The following is a 10,979-nucleotide window of genomic DNA, read 5'->3' on the forward strand; positions in this document are numbered from 1 at the left end:
TTCTGGAGTTCAGACCAAATGGTCTACCATTATTTCCTTGCAGGTTCATTGAGCCCATGCGTATGATGTACGAAATAAATATGTCCAAATCAGAAGTTCTCCAAATTGATGAGAAAATTGAGATAGTTGTCTTCCCTTGTCGTAAGACGAGTTCGTACTATTCCATTTAATTCCACGACTTGATTGTAACTTTAACAGATACGTATTTCGACCTCAACAGTAAGACCATCTTCAGTGTCCCGTACTTGGCTCGACCTTTCTCCAAATTGTTCTTTAGTTCTGACCAGGGCAACTACTCCTGATACAGAACCGATAGCAACCCATCATGTTTGCAAATGTATACAAATCGGATGTCTTAGATCCTACAAAATGTTCTGGAGCTAAGACCAATAGGAATACCAGTTCAGCTACCGTCAACTGGGGGGAAGATGATCATTGAGATGAAGATGATCATGTGATGTGTCAGTCAAAAGTGCCAAATTTTTTTATGAAACGGTAGTCAATAATATTCTCCGTTCACGTAATGTTACCGCTAGGTAGAGAATCCGAGTTATTCGATCATAATCATGAAAATGTAGTTTGTGGAAGAAAGCGAGAGATAGTTATAAATGACGCTATTTTCGTTTCAAATATTGACTTCGTAGACTTCTTTACGTAGTAAATTCAACATCATACAAATAACCTAGTGTATTTTGACTACTAGGTCATATTGATTTTAGTAGAGCTGTGTTGACCAACTTCACCCCAAACCAGATTACTCAAAAAATGTGTGATAATTTAATTTATTTTAATAAATGCGAACGCATTTTAGAAAACTAAAGTTGTTGATTATTGCAACGTATAGCAGTACATGTTTTGAAAATATTTGTTTCGATTTGAAATGTAAACACACATTGTTATTGCATGTTTTGTCTTAAAAATGATCAACTTCCCCCCAGTTGACGGTACGCCTTACACAGAAACGATTGCAACCTATCATGTCCGTACTGCTTGCTAGCTGTATGTTTCATATGTTTTACGAATGAAATATGTTATTTAAAGTTTATTATTTTAATATATTAAGATGATCTTGAAAAAACAAGTGATTATCATGAAATAACTCACTTTTGGGCGTTACAGGTTAAAATGATTCGATTTTAATGAAACAGGTATTCTTCATGTTTTCTGTCCTTCTCGTAAATCTCAGATTGCTCCACGGACACCGGAGATATTCATGGTATTTCGTGGATCTGTTAAGAATTAATTTCTCTTCTGCCAGTTGTTATTTGTGACTTATTCACGTGTTTCAAAATTACAAAACCCAATTGGGTTCAACATGTTTTTCAAAATTGTAAAACCTAATTGGGTTTTCTAATTTTGAAAAAGATGTTGATTTTTTTTATTGAATCGATTGAACATCTTTTTCGGAGCTACAACATATCTTTTACACTCAGAGAGTGTTGGAAATTTGACTGATTTTCAGTAAGCTCGCAGGTTGACAGCTCGGCCCATAGCATAATCAAATAAGGGGTGTTCAATACACGATATTATGAGGTTTTTGGAAATTGATTTAAAGTAGGGTAAAGTGCCCAATACTGGACCCCTAACCAATAGTGGACCCTCCAGCCATTTTTGCATTATTACAACACAATGTAAACATTTTGCTACGAAATTCCATCGGGAGAACCTACCTCACAGTCCTATGATTTGAATACACGCATTGGAAATGCTATGTAAAGTAAAATTAGGTGATTTTTTACAATTCTATAAAAAATAAACACGAGAGTGTCCATTATAGGAATATTTTGTGGGGTCCATAATAGGGAAGAAGAACGTCCCGAAACGAAACATGAAAATCAAATGAAGTGTCGACTATAGGGAAGCAATTTCCTATTATGGACCCCCAGGGGGTCTACTATAGGGCGAATTCAGTCAGACTTTAGAATGTTAATTTAAGCGGAAAACGTCGTGTATTTAAGTGTTTTATGTATGTATCGTGAAGAGGAGATGCAGAACTTGTTATTAGGTATCAAGCAGAATTAATATGTTGAAAATTTCAACTCCTTATGACGGGAAGAGCAAAATTCCGCTACTAGGGGTCCACTATTGGGCATTTTACCCTAGATTGAAAAATGCTTAGCAATATTTCTTTGGCATAAAAATTCATAATGTCTTGTTAGATTTTGAAGAAATATCACATGTTCAATGATATTTTTCATTATTTATGTAAATTTTATGTTTCATAATAGCCTGACACACTGACTTATTTATTGTATATTACAAAGTTTCCTATGAAAAATTCCGTTTTTCCTATAACAGAATGCAATCGTTCTGTTTTTAAATACTGTTTATAAAGTGATCTAGGTATTTTGGCTAAAACTTTTTTTTCTTGCATATTAATTCCACCAACTATCGTAATGCCCACGTTTATGGTGCCATCTTATTCTCAGTACCAGGTCCGACGTCGCTTCCGTCCCATATCACAGTTGTAGGAGTGAGTTTCGCTCAGATCCGCTTCTTTTTCTCGATTCGCTTCATTATGCAAACTTTCCTCCTTGGGACGCGATTCTTTATAGCGGTAAAAGCAATCCTTTTATATTCCATGGAAACGGCATCCACTCCGCCACCGGCCGATATCTTCACCGCACTCTTTACTCAGCTTCGCTCCAAGGTGCGTTGATACAGTCGATGAGAACGAGCGAGAGGGAGAGAGAACTCGCAAAATATTTCACATGAAGTGCGTCTCGAAGCCGGACACATTTCGCGCACTCTCATGTTCTTCCGTATTGTTGTATTTGCAGTAAGTGCTTTGAACGATTTTGCGCACACCAATATCTGTATCCACATGCACAATTTCGTTTAATCCATCTGATTTTTCTTAACTATGTTCTGTGAACATTACTCACTTTTTCCACTATTTTTCACGGAAGTTTCGATTCCTGCACTTCTTCTTCGTCTTTCATATTATGTTTAATTAATCATGCTGCTTTTAAAAATAAATCCTTTCAGTGATATGCGTGTGCATCAACACAGGCATACTGGTTTGCATTTTATTATAATTCGTCTCGTTCGTTCACGAAGCAACACCGATTGTCACGCGTTTCTCTTCGCCGGTCTTTCGCACGTACCGAATCGCCAGGAGAGATCAAACGACATTATAACCAAAAAAAACATCGTGTGAACCAACCATTTATCGGAAAGAGATAAAGTTGCCACACATTGAAACGAATAAAAAACTCCTTCTCACACCCGATCCCGACACGACGGGAATAACAAAACACCGTAAAATAAATAACAATGTTACGAAGAAGAGTTCACACCGGGAAGGATACCGCGAACAAAAGAGTCGAGAGCGAGAGAGAAAGAGAGCGAATGCACCCAACACAATGCATATCAGAGAAACAAGAAGCGAAACAGAGAAGAACACCGCACGGAGGTATCACACAATTTTGTTGTTTCCTCCTGTACCGAAGACTGGTTTTCATTCATGGAGGAAGCCGAGAAAGTATTTCACCTTTGCTCGTAGTGCAGGCATATTTTTGGCACAATTCTTCACCTCTTTTGCTGCTGATGGTCAGTCGTGATGGTTGGCACGGCACTGATTTTCCTTTCCACTGTCACTACACGTTGTCGTTCGATTTTCTCACGATAGAAATGCAGTCCGAATATGATTGGTTCACCGTATCCAATTGATGATTGCCCCTGGCCACACTAATTTGCCTTAATGAGACTGAATTAACGCGAACCGATTTTGCACAAGCCAATGGGTAGAACCGAATCCATTAACTGTACCTTCTCGACTGAAGCGAGCGATGGTTTGGCTGGACTCGTGTGCGGGAGAGAATTACAATCGGTTCGGGTAACCGAGAAGAGAACAAGGTGCGGGAGAGTAATTTTCAGCGAGAGAGAGAAAGGAAATTGACGTTTTTGGATTAAATATTGGGCTTGCGCTGACATCTGGTGGTGATGGAATGAATGTTAGTGTCAATTGGTAATCATTAAGATGTTGTCTTTGCATAAAGAATCTTTGATTTATGGTGTTAGCATAATAACGGCGATAAACAATTGCTTGCAGGTAGATTGCAACTTCAGTGAGACTAGAGAGTGAATTCTTGATCCAGTCAAATAAAAACACGTTGGTCAAGTTGGAACCATGTCGCCTAAAATTTCCACGTGAAATACATTTTAATATTCGCGGGAAATCCATGTCTCCACGAACAAATCATTTGATTTCACTTAGGGACTATCCATAAACCACCTAGTCAGTTTTGGTTGCCCCTCCCCAACGTGTACATTTAGTCGTTGCCATCTCAAAGGCGTTCAACCGCACTAGGACCCCACTAGTGCTGAAACAGCTAGGGGGCTGGGATTTCACCGGTAACATTTTATCTTTTGACCACAAATTTCTCTCCCGTCAGTCCTTCCGGGTCCTTATCGACACTCCCTCTCCAGGACATACCAGGAGGAGATAGGAGTCCCACAGGAGTATGTTCTGACGGTGATCCTGTTTCTGGTTGCAATGAACGGGGTCCTCAATGGCTTACCAAAGACCATCTTACGTCTACGAGGACAACATCCTGCGTGTGGTCGTCGGAGACACTCCGGCATGAACGCGTATCCGAACCCAAGAAGCTGTTAGTACAGTCCATCGGTGGGTTTCACCATGTCGGACGGGAAAAGTGTCCGCGGGCATGTATGCAACGGGCGACATCGTCTCTCCGGCCCCAGTCTTAAGGTTAATAGCCGACCCCAAACCGGAAACTCGTTAAGCTCCTCGAAGTTTCCATCGACCGAGAACTGTCTTTTGTCCCTCATTTCCAAGCGGTCAAAACCGGCTGCAAATCGAGGATTAACCTTGTTAAAACCTTATCAAGACCGCATAGGACAAACAACAGGGCCACTCGGTATCGTATCGGGCAAGCGTTGATTGACAGCAGACTGCTTTACGGGCTGGAGCTGACTTGTGTAGCACCTTGTGTAGCATATTCTCCTCAGTTTTCTACCAGTACCTCCGCATAGCCTCCGGACTTCTTACCTTCACGCCGAGGCGGGTATCCTCTCATTTCGCCACCGTGTGCAGGCGGCTATTTGCCAAAAAGCCGCAGCATACGCTTCTTCCACATCCGGAAACCACAGGGTCCCTCTCATTATTCAAGGGGATCGGATCCTGTATACGATGGCCGGCGTCAGCCTCTCCCCAGTGCACAATGAAAGAAAAAATGTCCATAACGCGAATAAATTCAATATCTCGGTTCGGTATGGGCGGATTGTGCCGAAATTTTTACACAAATCGTAGAACTTTCTCGGGGAATCGTGTATAGGTGGTTACGTTCACTGCACGAAGCTGCAAGACCTCGTTTTACTCCAATGCCCCTTATTTGTTATGTAATTAGTCAAGTTCGGAGTTATACATAATCGACAAAACATAGCCCATTTGACCTCAAATTTAGCCAAAAATCGTGTTATGTAAGCTGTCTACTGCACAATGTTGGGAATTGAGATCATGCTGATTTTACCCCACGTTCTCATATCCCTCAAATTGCTTACTAATAACCTCACATTACTAGCCTGATTTAGAATTTTCCAGATCTAGGTTAATCGAGTGGAGTAATTTTTGTCCACCGCACGACTATAGTAGCTAAATTTATTTATTTAGTACCAGACTAAGGGACGAGTGGCCTGTGCAGTGCATAGAAATCTTCGCCATTCAGCTCGGTCCATGGCTGCACGTCGCCAACCACGCAGTCTACGGAGGGTCCGCAAGTTATCTTCCACCTGATCGATCCACCTTGCCTGCTGCGCACCTCACCTTATTGTGCCCGTCGGATCGTTGTCGAGAACCATTTTCACCGGGTTATAATGTCCGACATTCTGGCTACGTGCCAGGCCCACCGCAGTCGTCCGATTTTCGCGGTGTGAACGATGGATGGTTCTCCCAGCAGCTCATGCAACTCGTGGTTCTTTCGCCTCCTTCACGTACCGTCCGCCATCTGCACCCCACCATAGATGGTACGCAGCATTTTCCTTTCGAAAACTACAAGTGCGCGTTGATCCTCCACGAGCATCGTCCAGTTCTCGTGTCCGTAGAGGGCTACCGGTCTAATGGGCGTTTTGTACATTGTCAGTTTGGTACGGCGGAGAACTCTGTTCGATCGGAGCGTCTTGTGGAGTCCAAAGTACGTACGATTTCCAGCCACTATACGTCTCCGAATTTCTCTGCTGGTATCATTTTCGGCAGTCACTAGTGAGCCCAAGTACACATATTCTTTTACCACCTCCATTTCGTCATCACCGATGCAAACTCTTGGTGGGTGGCTCACATTGCCTTCTCTTGAACCCCTTCCTATCATGTACTTCGTCTTCGACGTGTTGATGACTAGTCCGATCCGCTTAGCTTCCATCTTCAGTCTGATGAAGGCTTTCTCCATCTTCTCAAAGTTACGTGCCATAATATCTATGTCGTTGGCGAAGCCAAATAGCCACTCGTATTAATCCCTGCAGACAAGAAAGACCATCACCTTGCCGTAACCCTCTGCGCGTTTCGAAGGGACTCGAGAATGCCCCTTAAACTCGAACTACGCACATCACCCGATCCATAGTCGTTTTGATCAACCGTGTCAGATTATCCGGAAATCCGTGTTCGTGCATTAGCTGCCATAGCTGGTCCCGATCGATTGTATCATATGCGGCTTTGAAGTCGATGAATAGATGATGTGTGGGCACGTTGTATTCGCGGCATTTCTGGAGTACTTGGCGAATGGCGAACACTTGGTCCGTGGTGGAGCGTTCACCCATAAAACCCGCCTGGTACTGCTCACGAACTCCCTTGCAATTGGTGCTAGTCGACGGCATAACATTTGGGAGAGTACCTTGTAGGCGGCGTTCAGCAATGTGATTGCGCGGTAGTTGCTACAATCCAGCTAATCGCCCTTTTTGTAGATGGGACACACGACACCTTCCATCCACTCCTGCGGCAAAACTTCCTCCTCCCAAATCTTGATAATGACCCAGTGCAGCGCTCCAGCCAGTGCCTCACCACCGTGTTTAAATAGCTCTCCTGGTAGTTGGTCAACCCCAGGGGCTTTGTTGTTCTTCAGCCGGCCAATCTCCTCCTGGATTTCCTGGAGATTCGGAGCCGGTAAAATTATGTCCTGCGCGCCTTCTCCCAGGTTCATCACCATATCGCCATCTTCGTCTGGCATATCGTCATTCAGGTGTTCTTCGTAGTGCTGCCGCCACCTTTGGATCACCTCACGCTCATTCGTAAGAAGGTTCCCGTTTATGTCCTTACACATATCGGGCTGTGGCACGTGGCCCTTACGTGAACGGTTCAGCTTCTCATAGAACTTTCGTGCGTCATTAGCGCAGTACAGTTCCTCCATCTCCTCACGGTCTCGATCTTCCTACTGGCGCTTTTTCCTCCGGAAAATCGAGTTTTGTCTGTTCCGCGCCCGTTTGTATCGTGCCTCGTTCGCCCTCGTGTGGTATTGCAGCAATCTCGCCCATGCTGCATTCTTCTCCTCAACTAACTGCTCACATTCGCCGTCATACCAGTCGTTTCTCTGATCCGGAGCCACCGTGCCTGGTGCAGCGGTTGCGGTGCTTCCAATGGCGGATCGAATATCGCTCCAGCCATCTTCAAGAGATGCTGCGCCTAGCTGTTCTTCCGTTGGGAGTGCCACTTCCAGCGGCTGCGCGTAGTCTTGGACTAGTTTACCATCTTGTAGCCGTCCAATGTTTAGCCGCGGTGGACGACTTCGAAGCGTGTTGATCACCGTCGAGAGTTTTGAGCGCAGACATACTGCAACGAGGTAGTGGTCGGAGTCAATATTCGAACTGCGATAAGTGCATTCGTTCGTGATGTCGGAGAAAAATTTACCGTCCATTAGAACGTGGTCGATTTGGTTTTCCGTTACTTGATTAGATGATTTCTATGTGGCCTTTTGGATATTCTTGCGGGGGAAGAAAGTGCTTCGAACTACCATTCCGCGGGAGGCTACCATTCCGCGTTCGATACGGTATGCAGACTATCCGGTCCGATGACCGGTCTATACATTTCCTCCCTTCCTACTTGAGCGCTCATGTCACCGTTGACGATTTTGACGTCCCGCAGTGGGCACCCATCGTATGTCTGCTCAAACTGTGCATAGAACGCTTCTTTCTCGTCGTCGGGTCTCCCTTCGTGTGGGCTGTGCACGTTGATGATTCATTGATGAGTTTAAGAAAAGGCCTTTTATCCTCAGCTTGCATATCCTTGCGTTGATTGGCTGCCACCCAATCACGCGTTGGCGCATCTTTCCCAGCACTATGAAGCCGGTTCCCAGCTCGTTGGTAGTGCCACAGCATTGGTAGAAGGTAGCCGCTCGATGCCCACTTTTCCACACTTTCTGTCCTGTCCAGCAGATTTCCTGCAGCGCTACGACGTCGAAGTTGCGGGGATGTAATTCATCGTAGATTATTCTGTCGCAACCTGCGAAGCCTGCGCAAACCTCCTGTCTCGTCGGAGGGCCGTCGTGTCAGGGCTGTTTAGCGTCCCACCTAACACCAGGACTTGGGCTTGTGCGCTTTGAGCGCACACGGCGGAGCCTACTTGTGGATACATGCAGCTTTTTATAGAGGTTTAACAGGGTCCACTGTCAAACCCCACCACATCCTTAGCAGGCGCCACAACTCGCAGGGTGCACATAATAACAGGGTGTCGACTTTTCGTTTCAATGAGATCAAAGCAAGCATTTTTCGGGCCAAAGGAGAATCTTTTTTCGTTGTTTATGTTGAGGATGATCTTTCACACATCTATCTTTTCTCTAGAATTAGCCTTGGAAGATAAACGAAAATCTTGCCTATTAGATGAAAAATCCATTTCCGTTTCGTCACTTTTACCGCTCAGTCACTTTTTGCGAGAATTATTGCAGAACAATTAAAAAATTGTATGGCCGTGCCGGGATTCAAACACAGAATAGTAACAATAAAAGCCGTAGAGGTGCGTTTACTCTAGCTACACCACCACGCTATCTGTATAAAAGCATTAAGTAATTTGTTACACATAAGCTGCTACTATTTGCATTGATGATGCCACGAAAAGACTCGAATATGAAAGAAAAAGGGGCCCTCCTTAGCCGTGCGGTAAGACGCGCGGCTACAAAGCAAGACCATGCTGAGGGTGGCTGGGTTCAATTCCCGGTGCCAGCCTAGACAATTTTCGGATTGGAAATTGTCTCGACTTCCCTGGGCATAAAAGTATCATCGTGTTAGCCTAATGATATACGAATGCAAAAATGGTAACTTGGCTTAGAAACCTCGCAGTTAATAACTGTGGAAGTGCCTAATGAACACTAAGCTGCGAGGCGGCTCTGTTCCAGTGAGGGGATGTAATGCTAATAAGAAGAAGAAGAAGAAGAAGAAGATGAAAGAAAAAGAGCAAACCAACGTTTGGCGGCAATCGAAATGAGCGAAAATGGTTATCACTCTCCAGGCTGATTTTCTGTCCCGAAAAGCAATTACTCCCCGAAAATTTTCGTGAGGGAGCATCCTGTGCTCCTGAAATTGAGTGAGCATTACGAACTTATTATAAGTTGTGATCACTAGGCCCATTGAATTTGAGACAAAATTGAGTGACAAAACTGCCTTCTGTGCAGTGCACATGTTGCACATGCGGACGCGACGCCTCTAATAATGACAACATGTAATTTTAAAAAGTGATGGAAAAATGAGTTGTATCGGACGAAGCCTTATTGTTACATCATATAAACTGTAACATTTTAATACTGTGCACTCTGAATATGAAGCTTTTTGTGACAACTGTTTCTGAGATATGTTAAAAAAAATTTGCTAAAAAAGTTCATTTTGTCCAAAGGACATTCATGGCTGAAGGGACATTGCATGAATCAGGCGGAAATGTCCTCCCAAAGGATACCATCAGGCAAGTCTAGTCAATGGCGTAAATCCGGGGGGCTTAGCCGTCCCTAAAAAATAGTCCCTCTAGGATTTGAAAGTTAGTTAGCAGTGATATCAATTTTCAACATATAGCATTATGAATTACTAAAAAAAAATTAAGACTTTTAGAATCATTGAAGAATTTCGTTCGTTATTGATGAGGGATACCCTTACAAATCTGTGGAAGATACCTAAGGGTATCCATGGAAAATTTGCTTCAGAATCCCTCAACGATTTGCTTCAACATCCCTGGAGAATTCCCTTCGGAATCGCTGGATGAATCTTTTCGAAATCCCTGAAACATTTATTTGGAGTCCCTCGAAAATTTTCTTCGGAATCCTTCGACGATTTGCTTCTGAATCTCTGAAATAATGCCATTATTCCCGCTGGAATTCTTAAAACAATCTCGTCAGAATCCCTGGGCGATTCCCTTCGATATCCCGGGAAGATTTAGAATCCCTGGAACATTCCCTTCGGAATGTCTGGAACATTCCCGTCGGAATCACTAAAGAATACTGATCGGAATCTTTAGAGGATTTCTGTCGGAATCACTGTAGGAATATTTATTATTTTAATTTATTTATTATTTATTATTAAATCTTCAACTTAAAGTTGTACAGATAAAAACTTATGCTAAATGGACAATCGTTTGCTTGTATGTAGATAGCTTCTTTTCTATCATTTTGTACGACGTGGTAGGGTGCCCAAACAACAACAGCATACTCCAGAAGGCTACGAACTGTGCCACAATATATAGATTTGAGCGCATAAACATCCTGGAAAGCGTTTGTATTTGTATTCACGAAGCCTAGCATGGCGTAAGATTTTGCTGTGACCATTGTGATGTGCTCATTGAACCTCACTTTTGAGTCAATTACTACTCCTAGGTCCTTAACTGTAGAGACTTGTACTGCCGCTAACCGCAAGTCGAGCACATCTGAGAAAAAATGCAAATGAGAAAACGGCTCGCAAAGATTTTTCATTGTTTTTCATTTATTACTGTGTTTAAATGAATTTCTTCCCAAATTACTGCCCTAACACATTGAAAACATGTATGTTTAATGAGT

At 43.3% G+C, this 10,979-nt stretch overlaps 1 protein-coding gene across 4 annotated transcripts in view; it reads right to left on the reverse strand.

The window, feature by feature from the left end:
* Window positions 1–3,772, reverse strand: part of LOC134226114 (uncharacterized) — a 78,122-nt gene extending 74,350 nt beyond the window's left edge. The window contains exon 1 of one of the 4 annotated variants that reach the window (XM_062706673.1): window positions 3,536–3,772. The gene's annotated coding sequence lies outside the window, so the exon portion shown is untranslated. The other 3 variants (XM_062706675.1, XM_062706677.1, XM_062706679.1) reach the window with 3 other exon arrangements.
* Between the last annotated feature and the right edge of the window lie 7,207 nt (window positions 3,773–10,979).

Source organism: Armigeres subalbatus, chromosome 3 (genome assembly GCF_024139115.2).
Source record: "Armigeres subalbatus isolate Guangzhou_Male chromosome 3, GZ_Asu_2, whole genome shotgun sequence".
Classification (NCBI taxonomy): domain Eukaryota; kingdom Metazoa; phylum Arthropoda; class Insecta; order Diptera; family Culicidae; genus Armigeres; species Armigeres subalbatus.